The sequence below is a fragment of the Oncorhynchus masou genome, unplaced genomic scaffold, assembly GCF_036934945.1.
Source record: "Oncorhynchus masou masou isolate Uvic2021 unplaced genomic scaffold, UVic_Omas_1.1 unplaced_scaffold_1720, whole genome shotgun sequence".
NCBI lineage: Eukaryota > Metazoa > Chordata > Actinopteri > Salmoniformes > Salmonidae > Oncorhynchus > Oncorhynchus masou.
Window position 1 is genome coordinate 77,347 of NW_027007369.1, and position 27,608 is coordinate 104,954.

General features: G+C 53.4%; 1 pseudogene; it reads left to right on the forward strand.

Moving 5' to 3' along the window:
• LOC135532091 (papilin-like) overlaps positions 1-27,608 on the forward strand; it is a 112,078-nt pseudogene that overhangs the window by 72,811 nt on the left and 11,659 nt on the right.

Sequence of the window (27,608 nt, forward strand, 5' to 3'; positions counted from 1 at the left end):
TCTACCTGACTCCTTCCTTCTACCTGACTCCCTCCTTCTACCTGACTCCCTCCTTCTACCTGACTCCCTGCTCCCTCCTTCTACCTGACTCCCTCCTTCTACCTGACTCCCTCCTTCTACCTGACTCCCTGCTCCCTCCTTCTACCTGACTCCCTCCTTCTACCTGACTCCCTCCTCCTACCTGACTCCCTGCTCCCTCCTTCTACCTGACTCCCTGCTCCCTCCTTCTACCTGACTCCCTGCTCCCTCCTTCTACCTGACTCCCTCCTTCTACCTGACTCCCTCCTCCTACCTGACTCCCTGCTCCCTCCTTCTACCTGACTCCCTGCTCCCTCCTTCTACCTGACTCCCTCCTCCCTCCTCCTACCTGACTCCCTCCTCCCTCCTCCTACCTGACTCCCTGCTCCCTCCTTCTACCTGACTCCCTGCTCCCTCCTTCTACCTGACTCCCTCCTTCTACCTGACTCCCTGCTCCCTCCTTCTACCTGACTCCCTCCTTCTACCTGACTCCCTCCTCCCTCCTCCTACCTGAATCCCTGCTCCCTCCTTCTACCTGACTCCCTGCTCCCTCCTTCTACCTGACTCCCTGCTCCCTCCTTCTACCTGACTCCCTGCTCCCTCCTTCTACCTGAATCCCTGCTCCCTCCTTCTACCTGACTCCCTGCTCCCTCCTTCTACCTGACTCCCTCCTCCTACCTGAATCCCTGCTCCCTCCTTCTACCTGACTCCCTCCTCCTACCTGAATCCCTGCTCCCTCCTTCTACCTGACTCCTTCCTTCTACCTGACTCCCTCCTTCTACCTGACTCCCTGCTCCCTCCTCCGACCTGAATCCCTGCTCCCTCCTTCTACCTGACTCCCTCCTCCCTCCTCCTACCTGACTCCCTGCTCCCTCCTTCTACCTGACTCCCTCCTTCTACCTGACTCCCTGCTCCCTCCTTCTACCTGACTCCCTGCTCCCTCCTTCTACCTGACTCCCTGCTCCCTCCTTCTACCTGACTCCCTGCTCCCTCCTTCTACCTGACTCCCTGCTCCCTCCTTCTACCTGACTCCTTCCTTCTACCTGACTCCCTCCTTCTACCTGACTCCCTGCTCCCTCCTCCGACCTGAATCCCTGCTCCCTCCTTCTACCTGACTCCCTCCTCCCTCCTCCTACCTGACTCCCTGCTCCCTCCTTCTACCTGACTCCCTCCTTCTACCTGACTCCCTGCTCCCTCCTTCTACCTGACTCCCTCCTCCTACCTGACTCCCTGCTCCCTCCTTCTACCTGACTCCCTGCTCCCTCCTTCTACCTGACTCCCTCCTTCTACCTGACTCCCTGCTCCCTCCTTCTACCTGACTCCCTCCTCCTACCTGACTCCCTGCTCCCTCCTTCTACCTGACTCCCTGCTCCCTCCTTCTACCTGAGTCCCTCCTCCTACCTGACTCCCTGCTCCCTCCTTCTACCTGACTCCCTCCTTCTACCTGACTCCCTGCTCCCTCCTTCTACCTGACTCCCTCCTTCTACCTGACTCCCTGCTCCCCTCCTTCTACCTGACTCCCTGCTCCCTCCTTCTACCTGAGTCCCTCCTTCTACCTGACTCCTTCCTTCTACCTGACTCCCTCCTTCTACCTGACTCCCTCCTTCTACCTGACTCCCTGCTCCCTCCTTCTACCTGACTCCCTCCTCCTACCTGAATCCCTGCTCCCTCCTTCTACCTGACTCCCTCCTCCTACCTGAATCCCTGCTCCCTCCTTCTACCTGACTCCTTCCTTCTACCTGACTCCCTCCTTCTACCTGACTCCCTGCTCCCTCCTCCGACCTGAATCCCTGCTCCCTCCTTCTACCTGACTCCCTCCTCCCTCCTCCTACCTGACTCCCTGCTCCCCTCCTTCTACCTGACTCCCTCCTTCTACCTGACTCCCTGCTCCCTCCTTCTACCTGACTCCCTGCTCCCTCCTTCTACCTGACTCCCTGCTCCCTCCTTCTACCTGACTCCCTGCTCCCTCCTTCTACCTGACTCCCTGCTCCTCCTTCTACCTGACTCCTTCCTTCTACCTGACTCCCTCCTTCTACCTGACTCCCTGCTCCCTCCTCCGACCTGAATCCCTGCTCCCTCCTTCTACCTGACTCCCTCCTCCCTCCTCCTACCTGACTCCCTGCTCCCTCCTTCTACCTGACTCCCTCCTTCTACCTGACTCCCTGCTCCCTCCTTCTACCTGACTCCCTCCTCCTACCTGACTCCCTGCTCCCTCCTTCTACCTGACTCCCTGCTCCCTCCTTCTACCTGACTCCCTCCTTCTACCTGACTCCCTGCTCCCTCCTTCTACCTGACTCCTCCTCCTACCTGACTCCCTGCTCCCTCCTTCTACCTGACTCCCTGCTCCCTCCTTCTACCTGAGTCCCTCCTCCTACCTGACTCCCTGCTCCCTCCTTCTACCTGACTCCCTCCTTCTACCTGACTCCCTGCTCCCTCCTTCTACCTGACTCCCTCCTTCTACCTGACTCCCTGCTCCCTCCTTCTACCTGACTCCCTGCTCCCTCCTTCTACCTGAGTCCCTCCTTCTACCTGACTCCTTCCTTCTACCTGACTCCCTCCTTCTACCTGACTCCCTCCTTCTACCTGACTCCCTGCTCCCTCCTTCTACCTGACTCCCTCCTTCTACCTGACTCCCTCCTTCTACCTGACTCCCTGCTCCCTCCTTCTACCTGACTCCCTGCTCCCTCCTTCTACCTGACTCCCCTCCTTCTACCTGACTCCCTCCTTCTACCTGACTCCCTCCTTCTACCTGACTCCCTGCTCCCTCCTTCTACCTGACTCCCTGCTCCCCTCCTCCTACCTGACTCCCTCCTTCTACCTGACTCCCTCCTTCTACCTGACTCCCTGCTCCCTCCTTCTACCTGACTCCCTCCTTCTACCTGACTCCTTCCTTCTACCTGACTCCCTCCTTCTACCTGACTCCCTCCTTCTACCTGACTCCCTCCTTCTACCTGACTCCCTCCTTCTACCTGACTCCCTGCTCCCTCCTTCTACCTGACTCCCTGCTCCCTCCTCCTACCTGACTCCCTGCTCCCTCCTTCTACCTGACTCCTTCCTTCTACCTGACTCCCTCCTTCTACCTGACTCCCTCCTTCTACCTGACTCCCTGCTCCCTCTTTCTACCTGACTCCCTCCTTCTACCTGACTCCCTCCTCCTACCTGACTCCCTGCTCCCTCCTTCTACCTGACTCCCTGCTCCCTCCTTCTACCTGACTCCCTCCTCCCTCCTCCTACCTGACTCCCTCCTCCCTCCTCCTACCTGACTCCCTGCTCCCTCCTTCTACCTGACTCCCTGCTCCCTCCTTCTACCTGACTCCCTCCTTCTACCTGACTCTCTTCTCCTACCTGACTCCTCCTCCTACCTGACTCCATCCTCCTACCTGACTCCTTCCTACCTGATTCCATCCTCCTTCCGAAAACCTGGCGAATTTGGGAACGTTTCTGGAATTTGCAATTATGTTGAGAATGGATGTAGCCTATCATTAGGAGAACAGTCCAGTGTAATCTTGTTAGTCTTGGTAACCTGTGTCCAGTAGGTTTGTGTGTCCACACAGGAGCTGTCTGGCTGGGCCATAGAGATAGAAAGGGGGCCCATCCTTGTATCTGTGCCACAATGGCTTCAGTGACAGCATGGGCAGCGCCGAGCCCTCTTTCTCACTCTATGGTCTGGCTCCTCTCTCTGGTCTCCTCTCTCTCTCTGGTCTCTTCTCTCTCTGGTCTCCTCTCTCTGATCTCCTCTCTCCAGTCTCCTCTATCTCTGGCTCCTCTCTCTGGTCTCCTCTCTCTCTGGTCTCCTCTCTCTGGTCTCCTCTCTCTGGTCTCCTCTCTCTCTGGTCTCCTCTCTATGGTCTCCTCTCTATCTGGTCTCCCCTCTCCTCTCTCTCAGGTCTCGTCTCTCCTCTCTCTCTGGTCTCCTCTCTATGGTATCCTTACTCCTCTCTCTCTGTTTTCCTCCTCTCTGTCTCCTCTCTATGGTCTCCTCTCTCTGATCACTCTCTCCTCTCTCGGTTTCCTCTCCTCTCCTGGTCTCCTCTCTGATCTCCTCTCTCCTCTCTCTGGTCTCCTCTATGGTCTCCTCTCTCTGATCACCTCTCTCTCTCTCTGGTTTCCTCTCCTTTCTCTGGTCTCCTCCTCCTCTCTCTCTGGTCTCCCTCTCTCTCTCTCTGATCTCCTCTCTCCTCTCTGGTCTCCTCTCTCTGGTCTCCTCTCCTCTCTCTCTGGTCTCCTCTCTCCTCTCTCTCTCTGGTCTCACTGTTGTGGGTAATGTTGTTGTTGTCCCTGTTCATAAAGGATGGCATACCTGTATCAGCCACATGTGTGGACGCCATCTGAAAGCCCCAGAACATATGTGTACAGGTAACACAGGGCCTACGGTGGCCCGCTGCTCCAAAAAGCTCTAGTTTAACATTTGACCTCAAACACAGGGGGGTTGTATACCAGAGATCAAGTACGCATCCAAAATTACACCCTATTCCCTATATAGTGCACTACTTTAGACCAGAGCCCTATCTAGGGAATAGGGTGCCGTTTGAAAGCAAAACAGTTTATTTTAAGTTAAAAGTTAAGTCTCTACACATCTAACACACATTTAGAGTATGGCACAACTCCCTGGGATGTGTTTGAGTTCAGTGTGAGTCTGTGTTCAGTGTTTAGTGTTGACGCCTGTTCTTCCATGTCGGGACCCAGAACAAAGGCAAGGGGCAACCATCCAGCTCAGAGATCCAAACTCTCTCTCTCTCTCTCTCTCTCTCTCTTGCTCTCTCTCTCCTCCCTTCTTCTATCCAGGGCTGTGTTCAGTACGTTTTTACATTCTGGAACGTTCTAGTGAACTGAACTCACCTCGGCTCTCCTCCCTTCCCTCGTCTCCTCCTACTTTTCATTCCTTCTATCCAGCTCTCCTCACTCACTCCTCTTCTCACCTCCTCCCTGCTTCCTCCCTTATCCTCCCCCTCCCTCCTTCTCCCTGCTTCCTCCCTTATCCTCCTCCTCCCACCTCCTCCATGCTTCCTCCCTTATCCTCCTCCCACCTCCTCCCTGCTTCCTCCCTTATCCTCCTCTTCTCACCTTCTCCCTGCTTCCTCCCTTATCCTCCTCTTCTCACCTCCCTGCTTCCTCCCTTATCCTCGTCCTCCCACCTCCTCCCTGCTTCCTCCCTTATCCTCCTCCTCCCACCTCCTCCCTGCTTCCTCCCTTATCCTCCTCTTCTCACCTTCTCCCTGCTTCCTCCCTTATCCTCCTCCTCCCACCTTCTCCCTGCTTCCTCCCTTATCCTCCTCCTCCCACATCCTCCCTGCTTCTTCCCTTATCCTCCTCCCACCTCCTCCCTGCTTCCTCCCTTATCCTCCTCCTCCCACATCCTCCCTGCTTCCTCCCTTATCCTCCTCCCACCTCCTCCCTGCTTCCTCCCTTATTCTCTTCTTTTCACATTCTCCCTGCTTCCTCCCTTATCCTCCTCCTCCCACCTTCTCCCTGCTTCCTCCCTTATCCCCCTCCTCCCTGCTTTCTCCCTTATCCTCCTCCTCCCACCTTCTCCCTGCATCAGAGGTCCCTTCCATGAACTACGCCCCCTAACCCTTAACCCCTGACCACTGATCCCTAAGCTGGGTTGCTGTCTGTCTGTTAACATAGTTAAACTCTTAGCATGTGCACTACATAGAATGGAGAGATTGGCAATGCATAACACGTAGTGTGCTAGTGTGGGACATAGTTGTAGTGTTGTTCTGTTACATCATAAAGACACTAGTGTTGTTCTGTTACATCATAAAGACACTTGTTCTGTTACATCATAAAGACACTTGTTCTGTTACATCATAAACATTTAACATTTAAGTCATTTAGCGGACGCTCTTATCCAGAGCGACTTACAAATTGGTGAATTCACCTTCTGACATCCAGTGGAACAGCCACTTACAATAGTGCATCTAAATCATTTAGGGGGGGTGAGAAGGATTACTTATCCTATCCTAGGTATTCCTTGAAGAGGTGGGGTTTCAGGTGTCTCCGTAAGGTGGTGATTGACTCTGCTGTCCTGGCGTCGTGAGGGAGTTTGTTCCACCATTGGGGGCCAGAGCAGCGAACAGTTTTGACTGGGCTGAGCGGGAACTGTACTTCCTCAGTGGTAGGGAGGCGAGCAGGCCAGAGGTGGATGAACGCAGTGCCCTTGTTTGGGTGTAGGGCCTGATCAGAGCCTGGAGGTACTGCGGTGCCGTTCCCCTCACAGCTCCGTAGGCAAGCACCATGGTCTTGTAGCGGATGCGAGCTTCAACTGGAAGCCAGTGGAGAGAGCGGAGGAGCGGGGTGACGGGAGAGAACTTGGGAAGGTTGAACACCAGACGGGCTGCGGCGTTCTGGATGAGTTGTAGGGGTTTAATGGCACAGGCAGGGAGCCCAGCCAACAGCGAGTTGCAGTAATCCAGACGGGAGATGACAAGTGCCTGGATTAGGACCTGCGCCGCTTCCTGTGTGAGGCAGGGTCGTACTCTGCGGATGTTGTAGAGCATGAACCTACAGGAACGGGCCACCGCCATGATGTTGGTTGAGAACGACAGGGTGTTGTCCAGGATCACGCCAAGGTTCTTAGCGCTCTGGGAGGAGGACACAATGGAGTTGTCAACCGTGATGGCGAGATCATGGAATGGGTAGTCCTTCCCCGGGAGGAAGAGCAGCTCCGTCTTGCCGAGGTTCAGCTTGAGGTGGTGATCCGTCATCCACACTGATATGTCTGCCAGACATGCAGAGATGCGATTCGCCACCTGGTCATCAGAAGGGGGAAAGGAGAAGATTAATTGTGTGTTGTCTGCATAGCAATGATAGGAGAGACCATGTGAGGTTATGACAGAGCCAAGTGACTTGGTGTATAGCGAGAATAGGAGAGGGCCTAGAACAGAGCCCTGGGGGACACCAGTGGTGAGAGCGCGTGGTGAGGAGACAGATTCTCGCCACGCCACCTGGTAGGAGCGACCTGTCAGGTAGGACGCAATCCAAGCGTGGGCCGCGCCGGAGATGCCCAACTCGGAGAGGGTGGAGAGGAGGATCTGATGGTTCACAGTATCGAAGGCAGCCGATAGGTCTAGAAGGATGAGAGCAGAGGAGAGAGAGTTAGCTTTAGCAGTGCGGAGCACCTCCGTGATACAGAGAAGAGCAGTCTCAGTTGAATGACTAGTCTTGAAACCTGACTGATTTGGATCAAGAAGGTCCTTCTGAGAGAGATAGCGGGAGAGCTGGCCAAGGACGGCACGTTCAAGAGTTTTGGAGAGAAAAGAAAGAAGGGATACTGGTCTGTAGTTGTTGACATCGGAGGGATCGAGTGTAGGTTTTTTCAGAAGGGGTGCAACTCTCGCTCTCTTGAAGACGGAAGGGACGTAGCCAGCGGTCAGGGATGAGTTGATGAGCGAGGTGAGGTAAGGGAGAAGGTCTCCGGAAATGGTCTGGAGAAGAGAGGAGGGGATAGGGTCAAGCGGGCAGGTTGTTGGGCGGCCGGCCGTCACAAGAAGCGAGATTTCATCTGGAGAGAGAGGGGAGAAAGAGGTCAAAGCACAGGGTAGGGCAGTGTGAGCAGAACCAGCGTTGTCGTTTGACTTAGCAAACGAGGATCGGATGTCGTCGACCTTCTTTTCAAAATGGTTGACGAAGTCATCTGCAGAGAGGGAGGAGGGGGGAGGGGAGGAGGATTCAGGAGGGAGGAGAAGGTGGCAAAGAGCTTCCTAGGGTTAGAGGCAGATGCTTGGAATTTAGAGTGGTAGAAAGTGGCTTTAGCAGCAGAGACAGAGGAGGAAAATGTAGAGAGGAGGGAGTGAAAGGATGCCAGGTCCGCAGGGAGGCGAGTTTTCCTCCATTTCCGCTCGGCTGCCCGGAGCTCTGTTCTGTGAGCTCGCAATGAGTCGTCGAGCCACGGAGCGGGAGGGGAGGAACGAGCCGGCCTGGAGGATAGGGGACATAGAGAGTCAAAGGATGCAGAAAGGGAAGAGAGGAGGGTTGAGGAGGCAGAATCAGGAATGTGTCAATCAAAAGAGACTACAGGCCACAGCTTAAGACACAGCTAACCTACTATGTCTATATGTAGCCTAAAGCTGTAAATGTGGTAACAGTTGTGGTCACACCAGACACAGGTAAGGTCAAAGAAACAGTGATTGTATGTGAGTGTGTATGCTCCTTCCTCACAGCGACTAGAGTGCTGCTCTTTCCTCACAGCGACTAGAGTGCTGCTCTTTCCTCACAGTGAATAGAGTGCTGCTCCTTCCTCACAGTGACTAGAGAACTACTCCTACCTCACAGCGTCAAGAGTGCTTCTCCTTCCTCACAGCGACTAGAGTGCTTCTCCTTCCTCACAGTGACTAGAGTGCTTCTCCTTCCTCACAGCGTCAAGAGTGCTTCTCCTTCCTCACAGCGACTAGAGTGCTTCTCCTTCCTCACAGCGACTAGAGTGCTTCTCCTTCCTCACAGCGTCAAGAGTGCTTCTCCTTCCTCACAGCGACTAGAGTGCTTCTCCTTCCTCACAGCGTCAAGAGTGCTTCTCCTTCCTCACAGCGACTAGAGTGCTTCTCCTTCCTCACAGTGACTAGAGTGCTTCTCCTTCCTCACAGCTACCTAGACAGTAGAGTGGGCAGCAGCTACCTAGACAGTAGAGTGGGCAGCAGCTACCTAGACAGTAGAGTGAGTAGCAGTTATGTAGACAGTGGAGTGGGCAGCAGCTACCTAGACAGTGGAGTGGGCAGCAGCTACCTAGACAGTAGAGTGGGCAGCAGCTACTTAGACAGTAGAGTGGGCAGCAGCTACCTAGACAGTAGAGCGGGCAGCAGCTACCTAGACAGTAGAGTGGGCAGCAGCTACCTAGACAGTAGAGTGGGCAGCAGCTACCTAGACAGTAGAGTGGGCAGCAGCTACCTAGACAGTAGAGCGAGCAGCCGCTACCTAGACAGTAGAGTGGGCAGCAGCTACCTAGACAGTAGAGTGGGCAGCAGCTACCTAGACAGTAGAGCGAGCAGCCGCTACCTAGACAGTAGAGTTGGCAGCAGCTACCTAGACAGTAGAGTGGGCAGCAGTTACCTAGACAGTAGAGTGGGCAGCAGCTACCTAGACAGTAGAGTGGGCAGCAGCTACCTAGACAGTAGAGTGGGCAGCAGCTACCTAGACAGCAGAGTGGGCAGCAGCTACCTATACAGTAGAGTGGGCAGCTGCTACATAGACAGTAGAGTGGGCAGCAGCTACCTAGACAGTAGAGTGGCTAGCAGCTACCTAGACAGTAGAGTGGGCAGCAGCTACCTAGACAGTAGAGTTGGCAGCAGCTACCTAGACAGTAGAGTGGGCAGCAGCTACTTAGACAGTAGAGTGGGCAGCAGCTACCTAGACAGTAGAGTGGGCAGCAGCTACTTAGACAGTAGAGTGGGCAGCTGCTACATAGACAGTAGAGTGGGCAGCAGCTACCTAGACAGTAGAGCGGGCAGCAGCTACCTAGACAGTAGAATGGGCAGCAGCCACTTAGACTGTAGAGTGGGCAGCAGCTATGTAGACAGTAGAGTGGGCAGCAGCTACGTAGACAGTAGAGTGGGCAACAGCTACCTGGACAGTAGAGTGGGCAGCAGCTACAGAGACAGTAGAGTGGGCAGCAGCTACCTAGACAGTAGAGTGGGCAGCAGCTACCTAGACAGTAGAGTGGGCAGACATGCACATGAATCACATGCAGGTACTCTGAATCAATTGCAGCTATTCTGAATCACATGCAGCCACTCTGAATCACATGCAGCCACTCTGAATCACATGCAGCCACTCTGAATCACATGCAGCGACACTAAATCACATGCAGGTCACTCTGAATCACATGCAGCGACTCTGAATCACATGCAGCCACTCTGAATCACATGCAGCCACTCTGAATCACATGCAGCCACTCTGAATCACATGCAGCCACTCTGAATCACATGCAGCCACTCTAAATCACATGCAGCCATTCTGAATCACATGCAGCCACTCTGAATCACATGCAGCGACTCTGAATCACATGCAGCCACTCTGAATCACATGCAGCCACTCTGAATCACATACAGTGACTCTGATTCACATGCAGCCACTCTGAATCACATGCAGCCACTCTCAATCACATGCAGCCACTCTGAATCACATGCAGCCACTCTGAATCACATGCAGCCACTCTGAATCACTTGCAGCGACTCTGAATCACATGCAGCCACTCTGAATCACATGCAGCCACTCTGAATCACATGCAGCCACCCTGAATCACATGCAGCGACTCTGAATCACATACAGCGACTCTAAATCACATACAGTGACTCTAAATCACATGCAGCCACTCTGAAGTACATGCAGCCACTCTGAATCACATGCAGCGACTCTGAATCGCATGCAGCCACTCTGAATCACATGCAGCCACTCTGAATCACATGCAGCGACTCTGAATCGCATGCAGCCACTCTGAATCACATGCAGCCACTCTGAATCACATGCAGCCACTCTGAATCAAATGCAGCCACTCTGAATAACTTGCACCGACTCTGAATCACATGCAGCCACTCTGAATCACATGCAGCGACTCTGAATCACATGCAGCCTCTCTGAATCACATGCAGCGACTCTGAATAACTTGCACCGACTCTGAATCACATGCAGCCACTCTGAATCACATGCAGCGACTCTGAATAACTTGCACCGACTCTGAATCACATGCAGCCACTCTGAATCACATGCAGCGACTCTGAATAACTTGCACCGACTCTGAATCACATGCAGCCACTCTGAATCACATGCAGTGACACTGAATCACATGCAGGTCACTCTGAATCACATGCAGCGACTCTGAATCACATGCAGCCACTCTGAATCACATGCAGCCACTCTGAATCACATGCAGCCACTCTGAATCACATGCAGCCACTCTGAATCACATGCAGCCACTCTAAATCACATGCAGCCATTCTGAATCACATGCAGCCACTCTGAATCACATGCAGCGACTCTGAATCACATGCAGCCACTCTGAATCACATGCAGCCACTCTGAATCACATACAGTGACTCTGATTCACATGCAGCCACTCTGAATCACATGCAGCCACTCTGAATCACATGCAGCCACTCTGAATCACATGCAGCCACTCTGAATCACATGCAGCCACTCTGAATCACTTGCAGCGACTCTGAATCACATGCAGCCACTCTGAATCACATGCAGCCACTCTGAATCACATGCAGCCACCCTGAATCACATGCAGCGACTCTGAATCACATACAGCGACTCTGAATCACATACAGCGACTCTAAATCACATGCAGCCACTCTGAAGTACATGCAGCCACTCTGAATCACATGCAGCGACTCTGAATCGCATGCAGCCACTCTGAATCACATGCAGCCACTCTGAATCACATACAGCGACTCTAAATCACATGCAGCCACTCTGAAGTACATGCAGCCACTCTGAATCACATGCAGCGACTCTGAATCGCATGCAGCCACTCTGAATCACATGCAGCCACTCTGAATCACATGCAGCGACTCTGAATCACATGCAGCCACTCTGAATCACATGCAGCGACTCTGAATCACATGCAGCCTCTCTGAATCGCATGCAGCCACTCTGAATCACATGCAGCCACTCTGAATCACATACAGCGACTCTAAATCACATGCAGCCACTCTGAAGTACATGCAGCCACTCTGAATCACATGCAGCGACTCTGGAGAGGGAATCGCATGCAGCCACTCTGAATCACATGCAGCCACTCTGAATCACATGCAGCGACTCTGAATCACATGCAGCCACTCTGAATCACATGCAGCGACTCTGAATCACATGCAGCCTCTGGAATCACATGCAGCGACTCTGAATCACATGCAGCCACTCTGAATCACATACAGCCACTCTGAATCACATGCAGCCACTCTGAATCACTTGCAGCGACTCTGAATCACATTCAGCCACTCTGAATCACATGCAGCCACTCTGAATCACATACAGCGACTCTGAATCACATGCAGCCTCTCTGAATCACATGCAGCGACTCTGAATCACATGCAGCCACTCTGAATCACATACAGCCACTCTGAATCACATGCAGCCACTCTGAATCACTTGCAGCGACTCTGAATCACATGCAGCCACCCTGAATCACATGCAGCGACTCTGAATCACATACAGCGACTCTGAATCACATGCAGCCACTCTGAATCACATGCAGCCACTCTGAATCACATGCAGCGACTCTGAATCGCATGCAGCCACTCTGAATCACATGCAGCCACTCTGAATCACTTGCAGCGACTCTGAATCACATGCAGCCACTCTGAATCACATGCAGCCACTCTGAATCACATGCAGCCACTCTGAATCACATACAGCCACTCTGAATCACATGCAGCGACTCTGAATCGCATGCAGCCACTCTGAATCACATGCAGCCACTCTGAATCACTTGCAGCGACTCTGAATCACATGCAGCCACTCTGAATCACATGCAGCCACTCTGAATCACATACAGCCACTCTGAATCACATGCAGCGACTCTGAATCAGTTATTGACTCCCGTCTCTCTGCTCCCCGTCTCAGCTGGTCGACAGGTGAATGGAACGTGTGCTCTGTATCGTGTGGCGGCGGCTCCCAGGTGCGCAGTGTGCAGTGTGTCTCCCATGATGCATCAGGGCCCCGTGTGGTGGAGGACGCAGTCTGTGCAGCCTACACCCTCACTCCGCCCGCCCTGCAGACCTGCAACATGCAGCGTTGTGTCTCCTGGAGGGCCTCTGTCTGGAGCGTGGTAGGTACTGCAGTCAGGAGAGGGAGAGGGGTAGACCTGAGCGTGGTAGGTACTGCGGTCAGGAGAGGGAGAGGGGAGACCTGAGTGTGGTAGGTACTGCAGTCAGGAGAGGGAGAGGAGGGGAGACCTGAGCGTGGTAGGTACTGCAGTCAGGAGAGGGAGAGGGGTAGACCTGAGTGTGGTAGGTACTGCAGTCAGGAGAGGGAGAGGGGGTAGACCTGAGTGTGGTAGGTACTGCAGTCAGGAGAGAGGGGTAGACCTGAGTGTGGTAGGTACTGCAGTCTGGAGAGGGAGAGGGGAGACCTGAGCGTGGTAGGTACTGCAGTCAGGAGAGGGAGAGGGGTAGACCTGAGCGTGGTAGGTACTGCAGTCAGGAGAGGGAGAGGGGTAGACCTGAGCGTGGTAGGTACTGCAGTCAGGAGAGGGAGAGGGGGAGACCTGAGCGTGGTAGGTACTGCAGTCAGGAGAGGGAGAGGGGTAGACCTGAGCGTGGTAGGTACTGCAGTCAGGAGAGGGAGAGGGGTAGACCTGAGCGTGGTAGGTACTGCAGTCAGGAGAGGGAGAGGGGAGACCTGAGCGTGGTAGGTACTGCAGTCAGGAGAGGGAGAGGGCTAGACCTGAGCGTGGTAGGTACTGCAGTCAGGAGAGGGAGAGGGTAGACCTGAGCGTGGTAGGTACTGCAGTCAGGAGAGGAGAGGGGTAGACCTGAGCGTGGTAGGTACTGCAGTCAGGAGAGGGAGAGGGGTAGACCTGAGCGTGGTAGGTACTGCAGTCAGGAGAGGGAGAGGAGAGAGGAGAGGGAGAGGAGTAGACCTGAGCGTGGTAGGTACTGCAGTCAGGAGAGGGAGAGGGTAGACCTGAGCGTGGTAGGTACTGCAGTCTGGGGAGAGGGGTAGACCTGAGTGTGGTAGGTACTGCAGTCAGGAGAGGGAGAGGGGTAGACCTGAGCGTGGTAGGTACTGCAGTCTGGAGAGGGAGAGGGGTAGACCTGAGCGTGGTAGGTACTGCAGTCAGGGGAGGGAGGGAGAGGGGTAGACCTGAGCGTGGTAGGTACTGCAGTCAGGAGAGGGAGAGGGGAGACCTGAGCGTGGTAGGTACTGCAGTCAGGAGAGGGAGAGGGGTAGACCTGAGCGTGGTAGGTACTGCAGTCAGGAGAGGGGGAGGGGTAGACCTGAGCGTGGTAGGTACTGCAGTCAGGAGAGGGGAGAGGGGAGACCTGAGCGTGGTAGGTACTGCAGTCAGGAGAGGGAGAGGGCTAGACCTGAGCGTGGTAGGTACTGCAGTCAGGAGAGGGAGAGGGGTAGACCTGAGCGTGGTAGGTACTGCAGTCAGGAGAGGGAGAGGGGTAGACCTGAGCGTGGTAGGTACTGCAGTCAGGAGAGGGAGAGGGGTAGACCTGAGCGTGGTAGGTACTGCAGTCAGGAGAGGGAGAGGGGTAGACCTGAGCGTGGTAGGTACTGCAGTCAGGAGAGGGAGAGAGGGTAGACCTGAGCGTGGTAGGTACTGCAGTCTGGACAGGGGGTAGACCTGAGTGTGGTAGGTACTGCAGTCAGGAGAGGGAGACCTGGGGTAGGACCTGAGACCGTGGTAGGTACTGCAGTCTGGAGAGGGAGAGGGGTAGACCTGAGCGTGGTAGGTACTGCAGTCAGGAGAGGGAGAGGGGTAGACCTGAGCGTGGTAGGTACTGCAGTCAGGAGAGGGGTAGACCTGAGCGTGGTAGGTACTGCAGTCAGGAGAGGGAGAGGGGTAGACCTGAGCGTGGTAGGTACTGCAGTCAGGAGAGGGAGAGGGGTAGACCTGAGCGTGGTAGGTACTGCAGTCAGGAGAGGGAGAGGGGTAGACCTGAGCGTGGTAGGTACTGCAGTCAGGAGAGGGAGAGGGGAGACCTGAGGGTGGTAGGTACTGCAGTCAGGAGAGGGAGAGGGTAGACCTGAGCGTGGTAGGTACTGCAGTCAGGAGAGGGAGAGGGGTAGACCTGAGCGTGGTAGGTACTGCAGTCAGGAGAGGGAGAGGGGTAGACCTGAGCGTGGTAGGTACTGCAGTCAGGAGAGGGAGAGGGGTAGACCTGAGTGTGGTAGGTACTGCAGTCAGGAGAGGGAGAGGGGTAGACCTGAGCGTGGTAGTACTGCAGTCAGGAGAGAGGGTACTGCTGTCTGAGAGGGAGGGGTAGACCTGAGCTTGGTAGGTACTGCAGTCAGGAGAGGGAGAGGGGTAGACCTGAGTGTGGTAGGTTCTGCAGTCAGGAGAGGGAGAGGGGTAGACCTGAGCGTGGTAGGTACTGCAGTCAGGAGAGGGAAAGGGGGAGACCTGAGCGTGGTAGGTACTGCAGTCAGGAGAGGGAGAGGGGTAGACCTGAGCGTGGTTGGTACTGCAGTCAGGAGAGGGAGAGAGGGACTGCAGTCAGGAGAGGGAGAGGGGTAGACCTGAGCGTGGTAGGTACTGCAGTCAGGAGAGGGAGAGGGGTAGACCTGAGTGTGGTAGGTACTGCAGTCAGGGGAGGGAGAGGGGTAGACCTGAGCGTGGTAGGTACTGCAGTCAGGGAGACCTGAGTGTGGAGGAGGAGAGGAGAGAGGGGAGACCTGAGCGTGGTAGGTACTGCAGTCAGGAGAGGGAGAGGGGTAGACCTGAGCGTGGTTGGTACTGCAGTCAGGAGAGGGAGAGGAGAGGGGAGAGGGGAGACCTGAGCGTGGTAGGTACTGCAGTCAGGAGAGGGAGAGGGGTAGACCTGAGTGTGGTAGGTACTGCAGTCAGGGAGGGAGAGGGGTAGACCTGAGCGTGGTAGGTACTGCAGTCAGGAGAGGGAGAGGGGTAGACCTGAGCGTGGTTGGTACTGCAGTCAGGAGAGAGGGGAGACCTGAGCGTGGAGGAGCAGGAGAGAGGGGGAGACCTGAGCGTGGTAGGTACTGCAGTCAGGAGGGAGAGGGGAGACCTGAGCGTGGTAGGTACTGCAGTCAGGAGAGGGAGAGGGGTAGACCTGAGCTTGGTTGGTACTGCAGTCAGGAGAGGGGAGAGAGGAGAGGGAGGGGGAGACCTGAGCGTGGTAGGTACTGCAGTCTGGAGAGGGAGAGGGGTAGACCTGAGTGTGGTAGGTACTGCAGTCTGGAGAGGGAGAGGGGTAGACCTGAGCGTGGTAGGTACTGCAGTCTGGAGAGGGAGAGGGGTAGACCTGAGCGTGGTAGGTACTGCAGTCAGGAGAGGGAGAGGGGTAGACCTGAGTGTGGTAGGTACTGCAGTCAGGAGAGGGAGAGGGGTAGACCTGAGCGTGGTAGGTACTGCAGTCTGGAGAGGGAGAGGGGTAGACCTGAGCGTGGTAGGTACTGCAGTCAGGAGAGGGAGAGGGGTAGACCTGAGCGTGGTTGGTACTGCAGTCAGGAGAGGAGACCTGAGTAGGAGAGAGGGAGGGGAGACCTGAGCGTGGTAGGTACTGCAGTCTGGAGAGAGGGAGACCTGAGCGTGGTAGGTACTGCAGTCAGGAGAGGGAGAGGGGTAGACCTGAGCTTGGTTGGTACTGCAGTCAGGAGAGGAGAGAGGGAGGGAGAGGGGGAGATCTGAGCGTGGTAGGTACTGCAGTCAGGAGAGGGAGAGGGAGAGGGGTAGACCTGAGCGTGGTAGGTACTGCAGTCAGGAGAGGGAGAGGGGTAGACCTGAGCTTGGTAGGTACTGCAGTCAGGAGAGGGGAGAGAGGAGAGGGAGAGGGGAGATCTGAGCGTGGTAGGTACTGCAGTCAGGAGAGGGAGAGAGGGGTAGACCTGAGCTTGGACCTGGTACTGCAGTCAGGAGAGGAGAGGGAGAGAGGGGAGATCTGAGGGCGTGGTAGGTACTGCAGTCAGGAGAGGGAGGGGTAGACCTGAGCGTGGTAGGTACTGCAGTCAGAGAGGGAGAGGTGTAGACCTGAGTGTGGTAGGTACTGCAGTCTGGAGAGGGAGAGTGGTAGACCTGAGCGTGGTAGGTACTGCGATCAGAGAGGGAGAGGGGTAGACCTGAGCGTGGTAGGTACTGCAGTCAGGAGAGGGAGAGGGGTAGACCTGAGCGTGGTAGGTACTGCAGTCAGGAGAGGGAGAGGGGTAGACCTGAGCATGGTAGGTACTGCAGTCAGGAGAGGGAGAGGGGTAGACCTGAGCGTGGTAGGTACTGCAGTCAGGAGAGGGAGAGGGGTAGACCTGAGCGTGGTAGGTACTGCAGTCAGGAGAGGGGTAGACCTGAGCGTGGTAGGTACTGCAGTCAGGAGAGGGAGAGGGGGAGACCTGAGCGTGGTAGGTACTGCAGTCAGGAGAGGGAGAGGGGAGACCTGAGTGTGGTAGGTACTGCAGTCAGGAGAGGGAGAGGGGTAGACCTGAGTGTGGTAGGTACTGCAGTCAGGAGAGGGAGAGGGGGAGACCTGAGTGTGGTATGCAGTAGGGGTAGACCTGAGCGTGGTAGGTACTGCAGTCAGGAGAGGGAGAGGGGTAGACCTGAGCGTGGTAGGTACTGCAGTCAGGAGAGGGGAGGGGAGACCTGAGCGTGGTAGGTACTGCAGTCAGGGAGGGAGAGGGAGACCTGAGCGGGTAGGTACTGCTGAGTGTGGTAGGTACTGCAGTCAGGAGAGGGAGAGGGGTAGACCTGAGCATGGTAGGTACTGCAGTCAGGAGAGGGAGAGGGGTAGACCTGAGCGTGGTAGGTACTGCGGTCAGGAGAGGGAGAGGGGTAGACCTGAGCGTGGTAGGTACTGCAGTCTGGAGAGGGAGAGGGGAGACCTGAGCGTGGTAGGTACTGCAGTCAGGAGAGGGAGAGGGGTAGACCTGAGCGTGGTAGGTACTGCAGTCTGGGAGAGGGGTAGACCTGAGCGTGGTAGGTACTGCGATCAGAAGAGGGAGAGGGGTAGACCTGAGTGTGGTAGGTACTGCAGTCAGAGAGAGGGAGAGAGGGTAGGACCTGAGCGTGGTAGGTACTGCAGTCAGAAGAGGGAGAGGGGTAGACCTGAGCGTGGTAGGTACTGCAGTCAGGGGAGGGAGAGAGGGGTAGACCTGAGCGTGGTAGGTACTGCAGTCAGGAGAGGAGAGGGGTAGACCTGAGCGTGGTAGGTACTGCAGTCAGGAGAGGGGAGGGGTAGACCTGAGCGTGGTAGGTACTGCGATCAGGAGAGGGAGAGGGGTAGACCTGAGCGTGGTAGGTACTGCAGTCAGAGAGGGAGAGGGGTAGACCTGAGCGTGGTAGGTACTGCAGTCTGGAGAGGGAGAGGGGTAGACCTGAGCGTGGTAGGTACTGCAGTCTGGAGAGGGGTAGACCTGAGCGTGGTAGGTACTGCGATCAGAAGAGGGAGAGGGGTAGACCTGAGCGTGGTAGGTACTGCAGTCAGAAGAGGGAGAGGGGTAGACCTGAGCGTGGTAGGTACTGCAGTCTGGAGAGGGAGAGGGGTAGACCTGAGTGTGGTAGGTACTGCAGTCTGGAGAGGGAGAGGGGAGACCTGAGCGTGGTAGGTACTGCAGTCAGGAGAGGGGAGGGGAAGACCTGAGTGTGGTAGGTACTGCAGTCAGGAGAGGGAGAGGGGTAGACCTGAGTGTGGTAGGTACTGCAGTTTGGAGAGGGAGAGGGGGAGACCTGAGCGTGGTAGGTACTGCAGTCAGGAGAGGGAGAGGGGTAGACCTGAGTGTGGTAGGTATTGCAGTCAGGAGAGGGAGAGGGTAGACCTGAGTGTGGTAGGTACTGCAGTCAGGAGAGGGAGAGGGGTAGACCTGAGCGTGGTAGGTACTGCAGTCAGGAGAGGGAGAGGGGTAGACCTGAGTGTGGTAGGTACTGCAGTCAGTAGAGGGAGAGGGGTAGACCTGAGTGTGGTAGGTACTGCAGTCAGGAGAGGGGTAGACCTGAGCGTGGTAGGTTCTGCAGTCAGGAGAGGGAGAGGGTAGACCTGAGCGTGGTAGGTACTGCAGTCAGGAGAGGGAGAGGGGTAGACCTGAGCGTGGTAGGTACTGCAGTCAGGACAGGGGTAGACCTGAGTGTGGTAGGTACTGCAGTCAGGAGAGGGAGAGGGGGAGACCTGAGCGTGGTAGGTACTGCAGTCAGGAGAGGGAGAGGGGTAGACCTGAGTGTGGTAGGTACTGCAGTCTGGAGAGGGAGAGGGGTAGACCTGAGTGTGGTAGGTACTGCAGTCAGGAGAGGAGAGGGGAGGGAGAGGGAGAGGAGAGGGGTAGACCTGAGCGTGGTAGGTACTGCAGTCAGGAGAGGGAGAGGGGTAGACCTGAGCGTGGTAGGTACTGCAGTCAGGAGAGGGGTAGACCTGAGTGTGGTAGGTATTGCAGTCAGGAGAGGGAGAGGGGAGACCTGGAGGTACTGCAGTCAGGAGAGGGAGAGGGGAGCGTGGTAGGTACTGCAGTCAGGAGAGGGAGAGGGGTAGACCTGAGTGTGGTAGGTACTGCAGTCAGGAGAGGGTGGAGGACTGAGAGGAGAGGGAGAGGGGTAGACCTGAGTGTTTTAGGTATTGCAGTCTGGAGAGGGAGAGGGGTAGACCTGAGTGTGGTAGGTATTGCAGTCTGGAGAGGGAGAGGGGTAGACCTGAGTGTGGTAGGTATTGCAGTCAGGAGAGGGAGAGGGGTAGACCTCAGTGTGGTAGGTATTGCAGTCAGGGAGAGGGGGGAGAGCGTGGAGAGCAGGAGAGGGAGAGGGGAGACCTGAGCGTGGTAGGTACTGCAGTCAGGAGAGGGAGAGGGGTAGACCTGAGTGTGGTAGGTACTGCAGTCAGGAGAGGGAGAGGGGTAGACCTCAGTGTGGTAGGTACTGCAGTCAGGAGAGGGAGAGGGGTAGACCTGAGCGTGGTAGGTACTGCAGTCAGGAGAGGGAGAGGGGAGACCTGAGCGTGGTAGGTACTGCAGTCAGGAGAGGGAGAGGGGTAGACCTGAGCGTGGTAGGTATTGCAGTCAGAAGAGGGAGAGGGGTAGACCTGAGTGTGGTAGGTACTGCAGTCAGGAGAGGGAGAGGGGTAGACCTGAGTGTGGTAGGTACTGCAGTCAGGAGAGGGAGAGGGGTAGACCTGAGCGTGGTAGGTACTGCAGTCAGGAGAGGGAGAGGGGTAGACCTGAGTGTGGTAGGTACTGCAGTCAGGAGAGGGAGAGGGGTAGACCTGAGGTGCTAACTCTCCTTCCCCTTGGCCCTAATCCAGTGTGTTGGGGATCCCAAAGGACGGTGGAGTTTTTTTCCATAACACTACACAGCTGAATTAGTAGAATCAAAGCTTGACGATGAGGTGATTATTTGAAAGGCATAAAAAAATATAAAACAAAACGTGCACCCTTCAGGGTCCCCAGGACCGAGTTTGGGAAACGTTTCCCCAACCGTTTGATGTTTTATAGAGGGTGGAAACTCCACCACAACACTACAATGTCTCACGTTAGACGGCAACACTCCGACACAACCCTCGGCCCCCTAACGAACACGTGGGATTTCGTTTTTTTTATTACATTTACATTTACATTTAAGTCATTTAGCAGACGCTCTTATCCAGAGCGACTTACAAATTGGTGAATTCACCTTCTGACATCCAGTGGAACAGCCACTTTACAATAGTGCATCTAAATCATTAAGGGGGGGGTGGTGAGGAAGGATTACTTATCCTATCCTAGGTATTCCTTGAAGAGGTGGGCATAACACTTTGATCAGCATAACACTTGTTCCTAATTCTGAAAATCACTCCGCTCTCGGGCAGCTGTGATGGCACTGGTTACTACGGATCAGCGCATGCTAACTTGCTCCAGCTAGTAGCCTGGAACAAGGTATTTGGACTGGTCAAACGGTAGCTAGTTTGCCACCTTGTTGCTGATGTTGTAAAGGGCCAAAGTTGTGGGACTGTTCTCAGAAATCAGCACGTATCTTGACTCTTTGACGGTTGGCACTATGCCTCGCTACTTTGGAACGTTTGGCCGATGCGATAACGTGAGATAATGCACTGCTTCATACCTACTGTTCAGATCTAGAAACAGGAAGAGGGTCTAGTTTTATTATTGGACGAGTGATCAATCCCACTGTATGTTGTGTTCTCTCCAGTGATCAGTTTAACTAGCTACATTGTGTTGTGTTCTCTGCAGTGTTCAGTTTAACTAGCTACATTGTGTTGTGTTCTCTCCAGTGATCAGTTTAACTAGCTACATTGTGTTGTGTTCTCTGCAGTGTTCCGTTTTACTAGCTACATTGTGTTGTGTTCTCTCCAGTGTTCAGTTTAACTAGCTACATTGTGTTGTGTTCTCTGCAGTGTTCAGTTTAACTAGCTACATTGTGTTGTGTTCTCTGCAGTGTTCAGTTTAACTAGCTACATTGTGTTGTGTTCTCTGCAGTGTTCAGTTTAACTAGCAACATTGTGTTGTGTTCTCTCCAGTGTTCAGTTTAACTAGCTACATTGTGTTGTGTTCTCTCCAGTGTTCAGTTTAACTAGCTACATTGTGTTGTGTTCTCTCCAGTGTTCAGTTTAACGAGCTACATTGTATTGTGTTCTCTCCAGTGTTCAGATTTACTAGCTACATTGTGTTGTGTTCTCTCCAGTGTTCAGTTTAACTAGCTACATTGTGTTGTGTTCTCTCCAGTGTTCAGTTTAACTAGCTACATTGTGTTGTGTTCTCTGCAGTGTTCAGTTTACCTAGCTACATTGTGGTGTGTTCTCTCCAGTGTTCAGTTTAACGAGCTACATTTTATTGTGTTCTCTCCAGTGTTCAGATTTACTAGCTACATTGTGTTGTGTTCTCTCCAGTGTTCAGTTTAACGAGCTACATTGCGTTGTGTTCTCTCCAGTGTTCAGATTTACTAGCTACATTGTGTTGTGTTCTCTCCAGTGTTCAGTTTAACGAGCTACATTGTATTGTGTTCTCTCCAGTGTAGGTTCAGTTTAACTAGCTACATTGTGTTGTGTTCTCTCCAGTGTTCAGATTTACTAGCTACATTGTGTTGTGTTCTCTCCAGTGTTCAGATTTACTAGCTACATTGTGTTGTGTTCTCTCCAGTGTTCAGTTTAACTAGCTACATTGTGTTGTGTTCTCTGCAGTGTTCAGTTTAACTAGCTACATTGTGTTGTGTTCTCTCCAGTGATCAGTTTAACTAGCTACATTGTGTTGTGTTCTCTGCAGTGTTCCGTTTTACTAGCTACATTGTGTTGTGTTCTCTCCAGTGTTCAGTTTAACTAGCTACATTGTGTTGTGTTCTCTCCAGTGTTCAGATTTACTAGCTACATTGTGTTGTATTCTCTCCAGTGTTCAGATTTACTAGCTACATTGTGTTGTGTTCTGTTCTCCAGTGTTCAGTTTAACTAGCTACATTGTGTTGTGTTCTCTACCCAGTGTTCAGATTTACTAGCTACATTGTGTTGTGTTCTCTCCAGTGTTCAGTTTAACTAGCTACATTGTGTTGTGTTCTCTGCAGTGTTCAGTTTAACTAGCTACATTGTGTTGTGTTCTCTCCAGTGATCAGTTTAACTAGCTACATTGTGTTGTGTTCTCTGCAGTGTTCCGTTTTACTAGCTACATTGTGTTGTGTTCTCTCCAGTGTTCAGTTTAACTAGCTACATTGTGGTGTGTTACTCTGCAGTGCTCAGTGACATGTGGGACAGGGGATCAGTCCAGAGAGGTGATGTGTGTCGGAGCAGCATCAGTCCAGCTAGCAGACACCTCCTGCGTCGCCTCACTCCGCCCTGTAGCCGCCCAGCCCTGCTCCATGCCCGCATGCCTACTGGCTGTCAGCTGGCACGTTGGAGACTGGGGACTGGTGAGTGGAACAGACAGACACACAAACTCATTGCACACACACGCTTATGCAATTAACACACGCACATGCACACGCACACACACACACCTCTCCTCCTCCTCTCCACCTCTCCTCACCTCTCCTCACCTCTCCTCACCTCTCCTCTCCTCCTCTCCACCCCTCCTCCTCCTCTCCACCTCTCCACCTCTCCTCCTCTCCTCCTCTCCTCACCTCTCCTCACCTCTCCTCTCCTCCTCCTCTTCACCTCTCCACCCTCTCCTCCTTCTCTCCTCCTCTCTCCCTCTCCTCTCCACCTCCTCCTCCCTTCACCTCTCCACCTCTCCTCCTCCTCTCCTCTCCTCCTCCTCTTCACCTCTCCACCTCTCCTCCTCTCCTCCTCTCCTCACCTCTCCTCCTCCTCTCCTCCTCCTCCCTCTCTCCTCCTCCTCTTCACCTCTCCACCTCTCCTCCTTCTCTCCTCCTCTCCTCCTCTCCTCTCCACCTCTCCTCCTCCTCTTCACCTCTCCACCTCTCCTCCTTCTCTCCTCCTCTCCTCTCCACCTCTCCTCCTCCTCTTCACCTCTCCACCTCTCCTCCTCCTCTCCACCTCTCCTCCTCTCTCCTCCTCCTCTCCACCTCTCCTCCTCTCTCCTCCTCCTCCTCTTCACCTCTCCATCTCCTCTCTACCTCATCTCACCTCATCTCCCTCCTCTCCTCCTCCTCTTCACCTCTCCACCTCTCCTCCTCCTCTCCTCTTCACCTCATCTCCTCTCCTCTCCTCCTCCTCCCTCCACCTCTCCTCCTCCATCTCTCCACCTCCTCCTCTCATCTCCTCTCTACCTCATCTCCTATCCTCATCTCTCCTCCTCTCCACCTCTCCTCCTCTCCTCCACCTCTCCTCCTCTCCTCCTCCTCTCCACCTCTCCTCCTCCTCACCTCTCCTCCTCCTCTCTCATCCTCCTCCTCTCATCTCCTCTCCTCTCCATCTCATTTCCTCTCTCCCTCTCCTCCTCTCCTCCTATTTTCTCTCCTCATTTCCTCTCCTCATTTCCTCTCCTCCTCTCCTCCTTTCCTCCACTCCTCTCCACCTCTCCTCCTCCTCTCCTCTCCTCTCCTCTCCTCTCTCCCCCTCCTCTCCTCTCCACTCCTCTCCTCCTCTCCACCTCTCCTCCTCCTATACTCTCTCCTCATTTCCTCTCCTCCTCTCCTCTCCACCTCTCCTCCTCTCCTCCTCTCTTGTCTCCAGTGCTCTAAGAGCTGTGAGTCAGGTCTGCGTGAGCGCCAGGTGATGTGTTCTGACAGAGAGAGGAACCTGTACCCAGTGGAACGTTGTAACTCCGTCCCCAAACCCCTCACAGTGGAGACCTGCAACACACAGCCCTGCTACAGCCCACAGGGTGAGACATGGTGTGTGTGTGTGTGTGTGTGTGTGTGTGTGTGTGTGTGTGTGTGTGTGTGTGTGTGTGTGTGTGTGTGTGTGTGTGTGTGTGTGTGTGGGTGGCTGGGTGGGTGGGTGGGTGGGTGTGGGTGGCTGGGTGGGTGTGTGTGTGTGTGTGTGTGTGTGTGTGCTGATTGTCGTCGAAATAGACATGAATCTCAACCATATAATCTACAGAATACATCTGTAATTCTGTGTCTCTTGTTGTTGTTGTCCAGTTGTCCCCAGCATGCAGGATCCCAGAGGACAAGACAACACACAGCACGGCGTCCCCGATCACAATACAGGTTGTTCCTAACTCCATCTATCTGTCCAAGTGAACTTGAGTGTTCTTGACTTTCATACAGGTGCACAATATATACAAACGTAAGTGGACACCCATTCAAATGAGTGGATTCTGCTATTTCAGCCAAACCTGTTGCAGACTGGTGTGTAAAATCGAGAACACTGCCATGCGATCTCCAAAGACAAATGCAGTAGAATGACCTTACTGAAGGGCTCAGTGACTTTCGAATGAAGGCACCGTCAAAGGATGCCAAAATTGCTTCCCGGCTAGAGCTGCCTCGGTCAACTATAAGTGCTGTTATTGTGAAGTGGAAACCTCTAGGAGCAACAACGGCTCAGCCGTGAAGTGGTAGGCCACACAAGCTCTCAGAAAGGGACCGCCGAGTGCGGAAGCGTGTAAAAATCGTCTGTCCTCGGTTGCAACCCTCACTACCGAGTTCCAAACTGCCTCTGGAAGCAACGTCAGCACAAGAGCTGTCTGTCGGGAACTTCATGAAATGGGTTTCCATGGCCGAGCAGCCGCACACAAGCCTAAGATCACCACGCTCAATGCCAAGCGTCACCTGGAGCTCGCCGCTATTGGACTCTGGAGCAGTGGAATCGTGTTCTCTGGAGTGATGAATCACGCTTCACCATCTGGCAGTAAGACTGACAAATTTGGGTTTTGGTGGATGCCAGGAGAACGCTACCTGCAACCAATGCAGAATGCCAACTGTAAAGTTTGGTGGAGGAGGAATAATTGTCTGGGGCTGTTTTTCATGGTTCGGGCTAGTCCCCTTAGTTCTAGTGAAGGGAAATCTTAACGCTACAGCATACAATGACATTCTAGATGATTCTGTGCTTCCAACTTTCTGGCAACAGCCCCCCCCCCACCCCCTGTCCCTCTCCTCCAGTTCCCCCCCACCCCCTGTCCCTCTCCTCCAGCCCCCCCACCCCCTGTCCCTCTCCTCCAGTTCCGCCCCACCCCCCTGTCCCTCTCCTCCAGCCCCCCACCCCCTGTCCCTCTCCTCCAGCCCCCCATCCTAATTATCCTGTTCTGATTGACATGTTTTCGGGGTCCGTAGGATTGGGCAGTCTGATTAAAATATTTGGAGGCACTGGAGTGTGTGAGTGAGCGCTGGCCTGGACAGTGACTCTGTCTGTCCTGTTCTGCCTGAACTTGTGTGTGTTTGGTCTACCTGGTGGTGGTGCAGATGGGCAGGCTGGATGGAGCTGTGATGTCAGTCCTACTGCGGTATATATCCTAGTTCTACTGCGATATATACCCTACTGTGGTGTATATCCTAATGTGGTGTATATCCTACTGTGGTATTACCCTACTGTGGTGTATATCCTACTGTGGTGTATATCCTACTGTGGTGTATATCCTAGTCCTACTGTGGTGTATATCCTACTGTGGTGTATATCCTACTGTGGTGTATATCCTACTGTGGTGTATATCCTACTGTGGTGTATATCCTACTGTGGTGCATATCCTACTGTGGTGTATATCCTACTGTGGTGTATATCCTACTGTGGTGTATATCCTACTGTGGTGTATATCCTACTGTGGTGTATATCCTACTGTGGTGTTTACCCTACTGTGGTGTTTACCCTACTGTGGTGTATACCCTACTGTGGTGTATATCCTACTGTGGTGTATATCCTACTGCGGTGTATATCCTACTGTGGTGTATATCCTACTGTGGTGTATATCCTACTGTGGTGTATATCCTACTGTGGTGCATATCCTACTGTGGTGTATATCCTACTGTGGTGTATATCCTACTGTGGTGCATATCCTACTGTGGTGTATATCCTACTGTGGTGTATATCCTACTGTGGTGTTTACCCTACTGTGGTGTTTACCCTACTGTGGTGTATACCCTACTGTGGTGTATACCCTACTGTGGTGCATATCCTACTGTGGTGCATATCCTACTGTGGTGTTTACCCTACTGTGGTGTTTACCCTACTGTGGTGTATACCCTACTGTGGTGTATATCCTACTGTGGTGTCTATCCTACTGCAGTATATATCCTAGTCCTACTGTGGTGTATATCCTAGTTCTACTGTGGTATATATATCCTACTGTGGTGTATATCCTAGTTCTACTGTGGTGTATATCCTAGTCCTACTGTGGTGTATATCCTACTGCAGTATATATCCTAGTTCTACTGCGGTGTATATCCTAGTTCTACTGTGGTGTATATCCTAGTGCTACTGCGGTGTATATCCTACTGCAGTGTATAGCCTAGTTCTACTGCGGTGTATATCCTAGTTCTACTGTGGTGTATATCCTAGTGCTACTGTGGTGTATATCCTACTGTGGTGTATATCCTACTGTGGTGTATATCCTACTGTGGTGTATATCCTACTGTGGTGTATACCCTACTGTGGTGTATATCCTAATGTGGTGTATATCCTACTGTGGTGTATACCCTACTGTGGTGTATATCCTAATGTGGTATTACCCTACTGTGGTGTATATCCTACTGTGGTGTATACCCTACTGTGGTGTATATCCTAATGTGGTATTACCCTACTGTGGTGTATATCCTACTGTGGTGTATATCCTACTGTGGTGTATATCCTACTGTGGTGTATATCCTACTGTGGTGTATACCCTACTGTGGTGTATATCCTAATGTGGTGTATATCCTACTGTGGTGTATACCCTACTGTGGTGTATATCCTAATGTGGTATTACCCTACTGTGGTGTATATCCTACTGTGGTGTATATCCTACTGTGGTGTATATCCTACTGTGGTGTATATCCTAATGTGGTGTATATCCTACTGTGGTGTATATCCTACTGTGGTGTATATCCTACTGTGGTCTATATCCTACTGTGGTGTATATCCTACTGTGGTGTATATCCTACTGTGGTGTATATCCTAATGTGGTGTATATCCTACTGTGGTGTATAGCCTACTGCGGTGTATATCCTAGTCCTACTGTGGTGTATATCCTACTGTGGTGTATACCCTACTGCGGTGTATATCCTACTGCGGTATATGTCCTAGTTCTACTGCGGTGTATATCCTACTGTGGTGTATACCCTACTGCGGTGTATATCCTAGTCCTACTGTGGTGTATATCCTACTGTGGTGTATATCCTACTGTGGTATATATCCTAGTTCTACTGTGGTGTATATCCTACTGTGGTGTATACCCTACTGTGGTGTATATCCTAGTCCTACTGTGGTGTATATCCTACTGCGGTGTATATCCTACTGTGGTGTATACCCTACTGCGGTGTATATCCTAGTCCTACTGTGGTGTATACCCTACTGTGGTGTATATCCTAGTCCTACTGTGGTGTATATCCTAGTCCTACTGTGGTGTATACCCTACTGTGGTGTATATCCTACTGCGGTGTATATCCTACTGTGGTGTATATCCTACTGTGGTGTATATCCTAGTAC